This window comes from Heterocephalus glaber, unplaced genomic scaffold, assembly GCF_053883595.1.
Source record: "Heterocephalus glaber isolate CG9 unplaced genomic scaffold, H.glaber_assembly_v1.0 deba00000331, whole genome shotgun sequence".
Taxonomy (NCBI): Eukaryota; Metazoa; Chordata; class Mammalia; order Rodentia; family Bathyergidae; genus Heterocephalus; species Heterocephalus glaber.
In genome coordinates, this window is record NW_028258142.1 from 56,949,800 (window position 1) to 56,965,577 (window position 15,778).

General features: G+C 37.4%; 1 protein-coding gene and 1 pseudogene across 1 annotated transcript in view; one reads left to right on the plus strand and one right to left on the minus strand.

The window, feature by feature from the left end:
• LOC147830147 (uncharacterized) overlaps positions 1-15,778 on the plus strand; it is a 350,272-nt gene that overhangs the window by 150,332 nt on the left and 184,162 nt on the right. The gene's annotated exons all lie outside the window — the stretch shown is intronic.
• LOC101713961 (protein GOLM2 pseudogene) lies at positions 1,752-2,754 on the minus strand (annotated as a pseudogene).

A 15,778-nucleotide genomic window follows, 5' to 3' on the forward strand; every position in this document is an offset into this window, starting at 1 on the left:
CCTGCTCCTTTAGACCTTTTCTTCCTGTTACACAATATCAATTATACATTTTTTGTTTGTTTGTTTTTTTGTACCGGGGATCAAACTTGGGTCCTTGTGCTTGCGCAGCAGACGGCGAAACCACTGAGCTAAATCCCCAGCCCAATTATACATTTTTTCAATTACAATATCAAGATCTAGGAGACATTACCACAGATTTTACAGAATTTAAAAGGGTATAGAAAGCATATTTCAAAAATCTGTTTTGAAATAAATTTGACAACTTCTAAGAAGTACCTTGGGAGACAAATTAATGAAACTAACTCTGGAGGAAATATAAAATTTGAATAGCACCTATTAAAGAAAGTATATTCCTAGCTTGAAAACCTACCTATATGACAACAGCAGGCTCATAAACATTTTAACTGATAAATTATATCAAACAATTAAAAAAGAAAAAAGAAGGAACACTTCTCACCTCATTTTAGGAACTCAACATTGTGCTAATCCTAAAACTGGATAAAGATAATGGAAGAAAAAAGTATGAACATAGATAGAAATTTGTTTAACAAAACAAACTCTTAGAAGTCAGATCTGGCAGTATGTAGAAAGTGGTTTTGTTATAGGGATGAGCCCAATATTTCATATATAGAGAGATTTAACAGTAGTCCTTCTGAAAAACAGAGTTAAAAACCTTAAATTTCCTTCATGATCAACATCTTTTGTTTGGGGGGCATGGGATAAGATGTAAAAGTCCTTTAATCAGAAAACAAGGGTTAACTAGCTTACACATTCTATTGAATACTGTCAAAAAAGACAAAATGTATTTAAAATAATTTTGTAAGTCTAGCAAATATGAGGTTGATGGTATTTTAATATAGTAAGTAATTACAAAGTTTCCTTTATATTACAAACTTTAAGCTATTTTTATAAAACAGCTATACTTCACTGTACTTCTATCCTTATTTTTGCATTAATAAAAACTTGTTAAAATTTCTTGTGTAGTATTTCTGAGAAATACATAGTCAAAGAGAATCACTAAAACTTTCCTGAAAATCCTGATTGTGGATTCATTTCAAAGTAGATTTAGCCCTTTTCAGGATCTGGCATTTAAATCATGAATATCTTCTCCAGTGCAACTGTGAAAATAAAACTTCAGTCAGTGCTGGCTATATCTAAACAATACTGATATTATGGGGGAAAAAATGAAAATGCATTCAATAATTTCACACTAAGTAAAAATAACATAAATATTTACGTCTTTGAAGGTTATCTCAACTTTCTTGAGTCTTCAACTGAAAGCTAATCTGCCCAGACACATCAGCACTTATGTAAAATAGAAAGAGTAGGAAGGTAATTTTGTATACATGTTGCACATGTTTGGCACCCAGTTTCCCTTCATTTATGTCACTATTCTAGGCATAACTCCTGGAAGAGCATGAAATGAAGGGCAGCCAGAACAGAACACCTGTTTGGCTCACAAGAATACATTAGTGTATAAAACCTTTTCAGCTGAGTAACTGCTCTTACTGTGGTTATGCTATGTGCAACATATAATCTGTACAACCATGTTCTCTTGCTATTTGTGGAAAAATTAAGCTTAATAAAATGTGAAATATACATTAGTTTGCTTTAAATGCAAAGATTAACCATTTTTGGCTCAATTGTATCATAACCAAAAAAGTCTCTGCTTTGATAATACAATATGAAAAAGTTCACATATGTACATGGGTACATTCCTTCATTATAGGTTTTCCTTCAGTCTACCTCAATGTATCTTTACAACTGGTACAACGGATCATTACAACAAAAGTGAAAATGACAAAGTAGAAATGATTTCATTTTACAGCACTTTAGGTTTTGTGAAATTTTCCTTTAGGATTTAAAGGACATCATTGAAACGCTGCTTTTCATAGTCTGCAGGATCCATCTGAAGCTCTAGCTCTTCATCATCTTGGACATCTTCCTCTCCATCATCACCATCTTCTTCCTCATTGTAAGCCAGCTCAGCCTGCTTGTCTGCTTCATACTCACTTACATTACCATCATCCTCATTATAATCCGCCAGTTTAGAGCCCTGGTGTGGATCAACAGGGGATTCATTTTCATCAGAGAACCGGCTTTGCTTCAATTTGTGGAAATCACCAACTCTACCCTTGGTGGCTCGCTTTAGTATATCCATTGGAATTCTGGGTTCACTCTCCAAGTTTGAGCCAGGGTTTAAATGCTGAAGAGGATCAGAAGGGTTCTGTTTTGAAGTACCTGGGTTGCCATTGTGGTTTACATGTGAATCTAGACCCATATTTGGGGAGAGAAGTTGTCCAGTTGGTAGATGGGAGATTGTCTGATGATTTTCATGTTGAGAAACTAAAACAGGGGGCTTCCTTAGAGAGGTGGGAAGATCATCCACTTTAGCTAGGTCTTCTACTCCAGGCATCCCTGCATCACCATCTCATTTGATTTGCTCTTTTCCACGTGGAATATGATTACTTGAGGGTTCTTCATTCTTATCTGCAGCATTCTCATCTACTTTTGGAATATTTTTAGGTACTACATGATCGCTTATACCCAATTCTTTTCCATCAGATTGAACCTTGGGGGCCTCTTGCTTTTGTTTTTGCAAAAACTGATCTGCTGTCCACACTGAAAACTTTCATATTCTAACCTCTTCACAAGGTAAGTGTTGTTCTTTCTATAGTCCTGAAGCTGATCTTGTGGAAGACACTCCTGGCGAAGCTCAGCAAGTTGCTCTTTTAAATGATGTGTGTCTGCCATCTGACATGCTATGTTGTTCTGAGTTTAACCTTGTCACTCGCACCTCTTTTCCAGGCCCTCCCTGGCCTGCAGCCGGCTACTGAGGCGGTCATAGTCAGCCTCCTTCTGGTCCATCTGTTTCTTGTGCGTGTCCACCAGAAGCAGGAGATCCGAGCTGTGCTTCTCCAGACGCCCGTGGGTCACCTCGGTGCGCTGAACCTGGGCCTGCAGCTCCGCCACCTCCTCCTGGAGCTGGACATGGAGGAAAGAGATGCTCCAGTAGTTGAAGGCGAGGATTACCATCACCATGAGGAGCAGCACCATGAGGCCAAGCTGGCTGCGCCCTGGGTCCCCGCCTACGACACCTGCGAACCTGTGAGCAGGAGCTCCGGGCTTGGGCTGGCTGCCCAGGTGCGCTGGGACGCGGCCCCAGGGGCGGCAGAGGGGTGCAGGGGGATGGGGGACGGGGCTTTTTGATCTCCACCCCCAGCTTCAGGGTCCTATTAGAGAGTTGAACCAGGCCTATCAATGTCCTGCCCATGGCCAGTTTTTTGAGTAAGCAGAGTACAGGAATTCAGTAGGACAGAGGAGTTCCTTTGTTCTGTATGCCACTCCCTTGACAACCACCTGAATTTGAAGGAGAACAGATCTGGTTTTATTGCTTACTAATGATATGATCCTGGGAAAATTAATATTGTTGTTGTTTCATTGTTTATTTTGGACCAGTTATTGTTTTATCTGATCTTTACACCAACTGCAGAAGATAGTTACTATTAAGATCCTCCTTTTACAGATGAGGACATGGAGACATTGAGAACCACATGTGTGTGTTCTATGGATCAGGTGTGGGTCAGGCCAGAAGAAGCTGGTTGGGAAGCCCACGTAGAGAGTTTCTGATACAGGCAGGTGATCTCACGGAAAGGAGCGTGGGAGTGTAGAAACAGATGGGGAGGGGGCTGAGACGCTAAGCCAGAGGAGAGAAATTGACCTGTCCAGTGGAACTACAACCTAGTAGCTATTCTGATGGAGGAGAGAGGTCACCAGGGAAATATCAAAAGTGCCCCATGAAGAAATGAAACCATCTTACACACATTCCAGAACCAGAGAGCATGAGCAGGAGGTGATTCTAGTTCCTGTATGATACAACCAAGTTCTCTCTTTACCAAACAGCATCTCCTACAGCACCTCCAGGTCTGAAGAGGGCAGAAACCACAGTTAGTGAGCTGAGGGGGAGGATGAGAAGAAAGAAAGGCACCCAGAAAAGGTGACCATGTCTCTGTTTCCCATGTAGGCTTCCAGCCGGAAACAGCCCATGTTGAGGAGGGGAAGGCACATTCACTCCAAAAGAAATTTGGGGTTTTGATTTTTGACTGGAACTGGATATTTAAATTATTAATGTCAGTTGGCTTTTGGGATAAGAGTTAGGGAAAATGTTTTGTGTGGAATCTTTGTATTCCTGTTATCTGAGAGGGATTAGAAAAAAAGCCAACACACCTGCTCTGGATTCATCTAAAGGGTAGAAGAAAATGGGCCCATGGAACAGACTCAAAAGAGCACTGGGGAAAATGATGGTATTGTTTTTGTTCTGTATTTTTTGAAATACTCTCTTGTAGCATCATAGAGATTCTTACGGGAGGAGTAACAAGTTACACTGGTGGGCTTTGAAACCAACATATTGGAGGAATCTCTTTTTAAAAGTAAATTTTACTCAGAATGGTAAATATTCAAAGCAAATAATAGCAGGTTTTTTGCTCTTTACTTGTCTAAACCTACTACCACCCATTCAGCTGAAGCATCCCTACCTGTGTATATTTTATGTCTTCAGCATTGAAGAGCAAAAGTATTGACTGTGATAAGGATATCTTGGCAAAGTCATTTGGCTGGGATCTCACAGTGGCTCTGGGGCCCAAGCATATCTCTAGGGAGTTAGGGACCAAGGTAGGTGCCAGGTTTCTTTGCTGTTGACTTTAGTCCCTTTCTTTCAATGGTGAATAGATTCATAAGGTCGAGTGCTCCAAGGCAAATCATATTATTCTTGGGCATGGCTGACTATAAAAAAATTCTTCCTTGGGGCAGGGGGTGTAGCTCAGTGGCACCACACATGCCTGGCAAGTGCAAGGTCCTGAGTTCGATTCCTGGTACCAAAAAAAAAACAACAAAGAAAGTTCTTCCTTAAGCTAAAAAAGTAATAATACCTCCTTCCCACCCACTTGTAATAGAAACTATGGGTTTTTAGAGTACTGTGACTTTATGCTTTTTCTTTTCTTCTAGTTGTTCTCCTTGTGACTTGAGGGAGATAGTTTTTCATCCTTCTGGGAATTGGTTCTGCAGCTCTAAGAGTGGTTATGGTGTCAGATATTGTCAGGGACAACATTGGAGGGGGGGGAGGGAGAGATGGGGGAGGGGGGAGAAGGGAGAGAGAGAGAGAGATTTCACAAAGTTAGAAAAAATACCCTCAAACAAAATCTGAAGAAATAAGGACTCTAGGATTTGTAATGCTGTCCCTATCTTACCCCATATTAGAAGATATAATATAAAATGAAGCATGGCATTATAATGTTATTTTTCTTGAATGCATCAAGATGGAAAGCATTAGAGATCCATGATCTGAACACTTTTAGGTAAATAAATTCCCAATTCAATTTAATCTCTTGAGGCTTCTGTCTTTACAGGTCTTTGTACTTTTTGCTCTGACTAAAAAGCCCTTAGATTTCTGTTTAGGACTCTCAAGTTGGGTTTGTTCTCAGCACATCATTTTTCTGAAAGGCCCAAGTATGGCATGACTTCACCCTACCGTCCCCACAAGGTCTGGGCAATGTTCTTGGAAATACAAGGATGATCTCACACAGTTGGAGGAAGGGCCTCATAATAAAATAATGGTCCTTTTCCCTCTTAGGCACTGCACACTGGTAAAATATTTTGCTTCTTGACCGTCTGGCCAAGATCCCATATAGAACAACTAAAATATTAGCATCCTGTCAACTTTACCACATTTGGGCCTATAATTTTTGAAAGCTATAAGAGGTCTTATGCTTTGTGGGGTCCAGATGAGCTATCTTTGTGGAGGCCTTTATGTGATGGCAGAGTTTGTCCAGAAAGTCTGGATCATAGACTGTCCAATCTAGTAATCTACATAATGCTTGAATCAACACTGCAATGTTTACTTGATTTTCCCTTGGTAGGGGTTGTCCAGCTTGGGCTAGAATATCACTAGCGAGGGGAAGGAGACTCAAAGCAGCCCATTTCACGTTTGCCTTAGATTTGTCTGGAAACAAAGACATTCTTTCTCCTTGAGCTGAAATGAGCCTTCCTGAAACTTTTACTCATTAATCCTAGTTCTCCCCCTATAAATTTAGGCATAGTTGAATTTCTTTTTAATCATTTGAAGGTAGCTACTTTTTGTTTACCAAGTATTTTAGTTAGGGTTCTCTGGAAGAGCAGAATCAAGAGAAAAATATATGTGTAATTGTGCAAGGGGATTTATTAGGTTACAGGATCAGAGGCAGGAGAGTCCACAATAGTCATCTGCATGCTGGAGAGATGGAAGTTGCAATATCTGCTAAACCAGGAAGATAGAACAAGAGGATCAAGGATGCAGCACTAGTCCAAGGTTGAAAGACTGGAAGCTCACTGGAAGCTCACTGGTGCAAGTCTGCACTGCAAGGCTGAAGAAATCGGAGCCCTAGAGACCCATGTCCAAAGGTGATGGCAACAAAAGATGGACCTGCTTAGGCAGATTGGAGGTCATTTCCTTCTTTTTTCCCTTTTTATTCCCTCCAGGCTACAAGCCTATTGGTTGGTGCGTTCGACAAAGGGTGGATCTCCCCCGCTCAGTTTGCTGGTCTACATGTCAGTCATGCACAGACACACCCAGAACTGTACTTTGTTAATAAAATAGGTGTTTCTTAATCCATTCAAGTTGACACCTATGATTAAAGGTCACACCAGATTAAGTAATCTAATTCTTGGAATAAATTATTTTGGAATTTAGATTCAAGTTCAGACTCAAGTTTTTTTACTAACACATCCCAAACATACTATAATAAATGTACCCTATAATTAATGTACCCAGCGATAAATTTGGTACTGAATTATCTACCTTACCATTCCTAATAGTATGTATTTAGTAGAGCACCATGAAATGACATTGGATTTCTTTTTGGAATCATATTAAACTATTGACACATATTGGATTTATTAATTAAATTCCTAAGTCTCTCACATATTGCATTAAACTTGTATGGTTGATTTTTGAATACATGTATAGGACCTTGTACTTACTGATTTTAAAATTTGTTTGCTTTGGTCCATTGTTCCAACCTTTTATAGCACTTTTTGAAGCTTGATCCTTTGATCAGCAATATTTGTCATTACTCTTAGGTGTTCGTCATCTATGATAAGCATACTTTTCATATTTTCATTTTAGCCATTGATATTATAAGGGCAGAGCTAATGACAGCAGGGAAAGTAAAAATGGAAGTTATAGTTCAGCAGTGAAATAACCTTACTATTTATATTATTATATCAAATTTTATTTATACTATTACAATAATGAGCTATAACTCTAACCAGTAGAACAAGCCCTGTGCAGTGAACTTGGTATAGTGGGAGAAATTAATAATGTTTTAGTAAACTTTATTTTTTACATTATGGTTTCTTAGTTTAAAAAAGAAATAATAAGTCAATGTCAGTATTTAAGTCAAAAGTAAGAAAACACCTGCTAGTTTATAAAAATTTTTTAAAGATGACCAAAGTTTTATTGGAGGCTTAATTTGAGGCTTGGGTCACTTCCCCAAACCTCAGTTGTTCTTTTATTTTAAAAACCAAAACCTTAGTGTGAAAGTGAAGTAAAATTTTCAAAGGTTAGATGTTAGATCACCTGGCTTATTTAACTGGGGGCTAAAGATGTGGTTTTGCTTAAATAACTTCATATGTAGATCTTTAATCACCCCCCCTTTGAATTAATTGCCACAATTCTTAACATTGACAGAAACACATATATCAGAAAAGGAAAGGAATTCAATTTTGGTTGGTACCTTCTGACTGAATAAAGAGAGGTGGGCTTTAGGAGATAGACTTGAAGGGTGGATTGAATTTTCCTGTCAGAAAAGGATCTAGCATGACTTTCCATGGTAAAGATTTCCAGGTAAGTTCAGGAGGGGAAAAAAGAAAACTGAAGCTGAATTTCATAAGGAAGTAATAATTCTGTTCTGATTAATAACTGTCTATAGACACCATTGCCAGGAAGACAAATTGCAGCGTTACGTTCCAATGCTTAAAAATCTTCTTTCATCATTTGGACACTTAAACCTATTTTAAATTATTCTCTTAGTGAGATGTATGCCAGTACACAGAATCACTGATGGAACTGTTGTTCTTTGTTTTCCTTTTGTTTATGCAGCGTCATAGTTACATTTTTGGCCATGTTTTATAATATCATGACCCGAACTACAAACAGATTCCTAGTTAAACTGCTATGGGTTCTTTGTAAAATAATTTTGGAGTGCTGCCTGTTTTAACTTTTGGTCTTCCTGTACTACATATATATGCACTCACATTCACATACACTATCAATCTCTCTCAAATAGTCAGAGAATATATTTTTTAGCCCTGTCTAGCACAAATAAATTGTAATTATCATTCATTGTCCACTAAATATTGTTTTTGCGAGCCATATCCTTGGAAATTTTTTACTTTTAATGGTCATATGATAAATAAGTGATTTATAAACAAAAGTGATATTTTGCTAGGGCTTTCAAACTTAACAGATTTTCTAGCCTCATGGGATACTTTTGAACCTATAGCATTGTCTTGACCTTGTATTCTCTGCCTTGTAATTTTCTGTTATTACTATATCTACTTGTAAATCTTTTTTTTTCTGCTATGTTTTATGTTGGAAAGAGAGATCTATCTTGGAGTCATTTTACTATTTAGAAAATTTTCCTAGCCATGAAGTCCTGTAACTGTTTAGATAATATGTTCAGTACTTTTTTACCCCTATTCTTCAAAGCACTTCTGGTACTTCAGTGGTTTTTACTGATCCAACAGCTAAAGAAGCTGTGCTACAAACCAGCTAAATGGAAGATACATTCATTCTTCTCCCTCTGACTGCTTTGATCGTCATTTGTAGCATCTCATAATTGTTATTTTTTTAAACTTTGCATTGGGGCCTTTCAGGTCCATTTGGTAGGGCCAAAATAAGCGTTCTGGAAGTTCCATGATAGCCAGCTTTTCTGGAGAACTTGTTTTTAAATCCAAAGACTTGAACCACATTCCCTGCACATGAACATGTTTGCTTTTTTGGAGAGGAGAGGGTTCTCTCATTGTCTTCTTCCCTATTGTAGGTATTGACACCTGAATTTTTAGAAGAATTTTACCCATTTACATTTTTGTTTTTCTAGTTTTGTTGTTGTTGTTGTTGTTTTAGAACTGCTGACATAACTGTGGATGTAGTAAAACCTGAAAAATGTAGTGTTGAAGGAATCACGTATATCTTGTCCTTTAATACTTGGTGGCAGGATTGTACTATAAGCAAATGAGTCAAACAGCTCTATAAATCACAAAAACTAAAACTAAACCAAAGTGAAAAGAGTAAGTTCCAGACAGTACCTCTCTATTGTAACCCATTATGTAAGGGATACTAGAGTTTTCTAAATAGGATGTAAAATTTGTTCCAAATTACTCTTCCTTAGTCCTGCCTGCCAAAAACTCAAAAGTAACTGTGATATAGCAACCCTTCCCAGGTATATTAGCAGGTGAATGTGTGTTACACAGGTGACAGATATGATAGGACAACTGATAATGGTGGATTCATTTACATTGTTTACACTTCTATGACCAGGCCTTAAAGGGAGGTCATTTTTTTAAAAAACCAAGTAGTGTCTTCCTACCTGTCTCCAGATACATGTTAAAAAAGAAGGGTGTTTATGCTTCAGCTTTGTTTTGCTTGGTAATAACAGTCATGCAAGAGTTTGTTTCTAAGTGAAAGCTGTGTTAGCATTTTTTGTTTATTTCAAATAAAATATATTTGTATTATTTGTCATTCATACTATCCATCCATCATACCGTACTATCTTCTGTATCAGGTAGTCCAGTAGAAATATACCTGTTTTGTTCTAAAAAAAAAAAAAGAGTTGACAGTCAGAATGGATTTCTTATAGCCTTCCAAATGTGGAACAATACAACCTCCTCAAAGCTTTGCATGTACTCTTTCCTTTGAGTGGAATGTCTCCTTCCTCCAGCTCAGTAATTCTTAATTACATATCAAAATGAGGCATTTGACATTCTTCCCAGGAAGTTTTCCTTGATTTCTTACCCCTTTTCAAATATCCTTATGTTTACACCTATATCACGTATCACACTGTGCTATAAATGGGAATTTAGTTCTACCTCTTTTATTTAAGATCGTGTATTTACATATTACATCATTTATAATAGGTGTTATTAGTATCTAAGACTTAGTAGGTACTTAACAAATGTAATAAAGGTTTTCTTAAAGCAGGGTCCTTTCTAAAAATTGTCCAGACTAGAATAGCTGCTTGTACTGTGTATTTTTATAAAACATGCTTCTTCTTTGTAAGCATTGATCAGATTTGTAATTATATATTTATTCATGCAATTGTTTGATCTATTCCTCCCCTAGATTATAAGCTCTAAGAGGGTAAGAACCCTGTGTTTTTTTCATTGTCCTCTTCCATTCCTGGTGCAGAGCCCAGCACAGGGTGAATGGCTCAGTAATTATTTGTTGAATCAATGACCAATTGAATGAGTAGATCTCCAAGATAGATGTTGATGAAAGAGGTGGTTTTAATTTAATGGAAGGGCTGCAAAGAGGGAGTGTTATGGAAAAAGAGTAATAAAGAAAGAGTTTCTTGAAAACTGAGCCAGAATACTAAAGAATATAGTGGGAAGAGAGCAACAAGGGTGAGGACGGAGCAGGAAAGGATGAAGCCCTGAAAAAGGGAGAGTAGAATGGGCGAGTAGAATAGTGACTGGCATTTAACCTAACCTTGGGGTTTCAAATAGGACTTTGGCTTAAAGATTCTTCTGTGAACTCAATAGCAGCCTTCCAAAGGTGAAATGGCACTGTCGCAGGGGCTTTGACTTTGATGTCAGACACATCTGGTTCCAAAATGCAGCTCTAGTAGAACATTCGACATCCCAGAATCTCAGATTCATCCTAAAGAGTTGTGTGCAGTTAAATGTTCATGATGCATCTAGCTCAGTGTCTGGCTTGGGGCAATCACTGAACAAATGGTAGCAGTTATTAATATTAAACAGATTTAACCTTTATGGAGCTTTTGAATGGTTCTATTCTTCGCCTAAATTCTTTTAGTGTTTAAAATCAAAAGTTTGAACCATTTTTATCAAATTTGAAGATGACACAAAAATTCAAAGAAATAGTCTGTTGGCTGTCAGGCTAAGGAGCCATAAAAACCTGAACAATGAAGGATAGGCTGACACCATCATGATAAAATTGGTAGGGATAAATTTAGGCTCTTTCTTTTGTGTTTAAAGAAATCAGCTGAAACCAGAACAAGGGAGACCTTGCTTAATAGTTTACAAGAGAAAGACAAAAGCTCAGAAGTGTTAGCTGACTGTCAGCATAACACAAGCCAACTGAGTTAAGTCTGCCAAAAAGCACATAGGATTCGAGGTCATGTGATGGAAATAGAGTATCCAAAAGAAACAACACAATCATCCAAGAGTCCCACACTGGTCAGACAACATCAAGGGAGTTGTGCTCAATTCTTGGCCTGGATTTTCAGAGAGATAGAGCTAGACTAAGGTTAACAAGAGGGTCAAAGTTCTGGAAATCGTGTCATTTGAGCAATGGTCCAAGACACCGAAGATGTTTAGTCTGGAAAACAGAGGTGGTGCACACTGGGAGTGAAAAGCTGGTAGTATGGAACGTGCTACTGCTTTCAAAGATTTAGGACTCAGTGTTTCAAAGGATGGAAGGAAGATTGTGATTGGAAATTTTAGAGAAGGAAAATTTTGGCCAATGTAGATTAAAATATACTCATTATGATTGTATGTAGTAGCATTTATAAACTCTCAGTATGCAAGGCTCTCTGTTAAGCTTTTCTTAGGCATTACTTATTTAGTGCTTGCATCAGTTCTGCAAGGCGAGATAAGGAAACTGAGGCTTAGATTGAAAAGTTGATTGGTTTAAATTTGCATAGCAGGTTAAGTCGTGAAGTTCAGGTCCGGTGTGACAAGGCGGCCTCTGATTATTAGCACTATGGCAGATTTCACATAGGGTCTCCTAGGACACAGGATTTCCAGTGCTAAATCCAGAACAGGCCCTAGCAAACCAGAAGGGTTGTTCAGCCTAATTTCATAGTGTAAACCTTTGCTGTCTAGAAAGCTAAGATTAGAGCTCAATTTCTGGCTTTGTCTCGGATTTCTAAGGCACTTTCCAGAAAATTTTAACTGTTCAAATATGCAAATGGTTTGCCTTAAGTGGCAATCAGGACCCATTCTTGGATGTAATTTTTAAAAATCTGGTTGTCCTCTCTCAGAGTGGTTGAAGATGAGAATTCTCTATTGGGCTCATTGTTAGTGAAATCCATTTCTACAATCTCTTCTGTCTCTGTCATTCTGTGATTTGGAGAGAATATCTTTTCCTGAACTCTGAGGTAATTCTCAAGGCTCTTGATACAGAAATGGGAGCACAGTTAGGGAACTGGTTTGCGATGATGATGTTTCACAAAACCTGCAACATGGACCCCTATCTCCCATGCTGGGGTCATTGACCTCTGCTAAAGGTAGGCAAAAGCATGTGTACAATATTCGGAAGCTCTGCCTTCACAGTATATGTGCTTTGAAGTTTCAACACAAGTCTCTTCCAAGAAAGATTCAGATACCAACTCACTTTATACATGTGTATATGTGATAAATATGTTTATTCATTTAAAAATCACTTTAAAGAGATGAGAAAAAACAGATCTCAGCTTGCCCTTTGAAATGCACTCATTAGTGAAATTTCATTTTATTGATGGTCTTTAAAGGCCTCATGACTGAGTATTTGGGAACCTTTATTATTTTGATAAAAATTTTTTTTGAGATAAGGCCTCACTGTGTACTCAGGCTGGCCTTGAACTGACTGTGTAGCTCAAGTTGGCCTTGAACTCATGGCAATCCTCCTGTCTTAGCCTCCTGAGTGCTGGGATTATAGATGTGTGTCATCACATCGGGTTCAATATCTTGATAAAGATTTTAAAACTTTCCTTAAAATGTTTCCTGTATCTGTATAGTGTTGTCTTGTAAAAGTCTTTTTTCTTATAACATACACAGGAGTAAAACATACATAGAATAAGTAAAGTGTTCATCATAGTACATTTGGCCTGTTTAAGTTGGGACACTATTAATTTGCCACTATCTTAGTTGGCGAATTCCCCAGAGGCAGTGAGGCTGAAACTATATCTCTCATAGGGTGGCTTTTGTCACTTTGGAGTCTCTCTTGTCAGTTGAAGCAAATGACCAACACAGAAAATAATCAACTGGGAAAACTGAAACAGAATAAAAATTTTCATAGAAAATATGGTAATCTACAGAAGTCCACATTTTATGCCATCTATGTCCTTTTCCATGAGGCCCAATCAATAGTCATTTTTCATTAATGTTTAACCTGCCACTATCTATTTTATTATATAGTTCTGCTGTTTCTATTCTCTTCGCTAACAGCTGCCATTAATGACCTTTATTGTTTCTCTCTTTTTGTTCACTTTGGGGTTAGTTTGTTCTTTTTTATCTAATTTCTTAAGGTGATAATATTAGGTTGCTTATTTGAGATGGCTTCTTTTTTGATGTTACTATTTATTGCTCTAAATTTCCCCCTTGGAACTGCTTTCCTATGTCCCATAAGTTTATGTGCATTTCCATTTTCATTTGTCTCAAGTATCTTTAAATGTTCTTTTTAATTTCTTTAACCTATGGATTGTTCAGAGGTATGTTGTTATATTTGCATGTATTTGTGAATTTTCTGAAAATTTTCTAATTATACATCATTTTTGTTAGAAAAGATACTTGATATGATTTCAATTTTCTTAAATTTGTTTGTGGCCTAATATATATACTTTATCTGTGTATGCTTGAAAAGAATATGTGTTCTGCTGCTGTTGGTTGGAATGTTTTGTATATATCTGTTTGGTCCATTTGGTCTAAAGTATAGTTTAAATTCCATGTTTCCTAATTGACATTCTATCTAGATGACCTGAACATTGGTGAAAGGGGGGATTGGCTTATCTTATTTTATTATAGAGCAATCTGTCTCTCTCTTTAGATCTATTAATATTTGGTTTATATATAGGTGCTCTGATATTGGATGCATATATGTTTACAATTCTTGATGAATTGACCACTTTATCATTATATAATGACTTTCTTTTTCTCATTTTACAGTTTTTGACTTAAAGTTTCTTTTATTTGGTAAAAGTCTAGCTGATCCTGCTCTTCCAGTTTCCATTTGCATGGAATTATTTTTCCATTTGGTATGGTTTAGATATGGCTTGAGTCTGTCTCCTAAAGGTTCATGTGTTAGAAGATTGGTCTTCAGTATGGCAGTGTGTGAAGGCAGGGTCTTTAAGAGGTGGGGCTGAGTGGGAGGTCCTTGGGTCTTTCTCCCAATATGTTCTTGTCACTGCCATGTGCTGTGCCTTGACATAGCAAAAGAGGCATCTCACCAGAGCATGTGCCAACCTGTTAGGACTTTGAGGCTCCAAAATTCTAAGCTAAATAAACCTCTTTTATTTATAAAGTTAGCCTGTTTCAGTTATTTCTTTATATTAATGATGAATGAGCCAATACCTCAACCTTTTATTTTGAATTTATGTTTGTCTTTACAAGTTTGGTGACTCTCTTGTAGGCAGCATCTAGTTGGGTCTTTAAAAAAATCCATTCAGTCACTCTAAATATTTGATTGGTGAAATTTGAACTAAATTCTATCAAAATCTGTTTTATTTCCATTATATTAGTCTGCTTTAATGTGATCTGAATTTTCTCTTCTCCCCAAAGCATAAATGAAATATGACATAGTATTTTTGAAGACTTCTACCCTCTAATGCTTGTGGATCACTATTCTTTGAAATATCTTTTCTACAACTTGTTTTTCCTGAGATATTCTAATTGTTAAGCCTCAGTGAAGCTTAACTTCAGATCAGAACCTGAATCCTTAATGTCTGAAGGCTTTTGTTGGTCATTTTGAACTGCTCCTTATGAATTGTCTTCTAATTAGAAGCACTGCCTGGGTTCTTTCAAGGAAAAATCTTCACTGGCTTAAGTTCAATGAATATTCTCACCCCTTGCCATAAATATAGTATTATTTAATATAAGGAATATATGTCAACATTGTAGCCCAGTATTGATATACTTTTATTGTCATATTTCATTTCCAAGCTTCTAGAAAGCAAACTCTCTTTAATCTCTTTAAGCAAAATCTCAGCTATGCTGTACAGGGAAGTGAGAGGTAAGCAGGGATGTGAACTCTCTGCTTTCCTCATGCTTCTATGAAAGAGGACCTTTTTCTAAGACATCTGCATTTTTGGGGAGGAAGAGTCTGCCCTCTTCCAACAATTCTTCCCTTCTTTGGTTTATAGGAGTCACATTTTTGGCTTTGTCTCATGTGTAAGCCAATGGGGTTACTTTGTCACAAAGAGCTAAGCAGTCATTTACTTTTCTGAGTACATATTCTGTTTTCCTTGTTTCTTCCTCAGGTTGGGTAGTAGTGTTTGTGAGTTTCTCATAAATTGAGGTCATATAAACTTGCTCCAATAATTATTTTGGACCTTGAAAGGAGAGCACTGTCCAGGAAGTCAGCCTTCTACTCTTTCTGGTGAGGAAGGCTCAGGGATGCCTCTGAAAAACTAGAATCATTAATGATCCACATAACTACTGGGGTCTAAAGTGTTGCTTCTAGGATTCTTTCTGTCATCACAAAATCCACACGTCCCATTCCTCGACGACTAACTTCATCTTTTCTCCAATCATCTTTTCAAACTAAACCTTTTACCTGCAGTGGTGAGGAATGAGAAAGAGGAGGAAT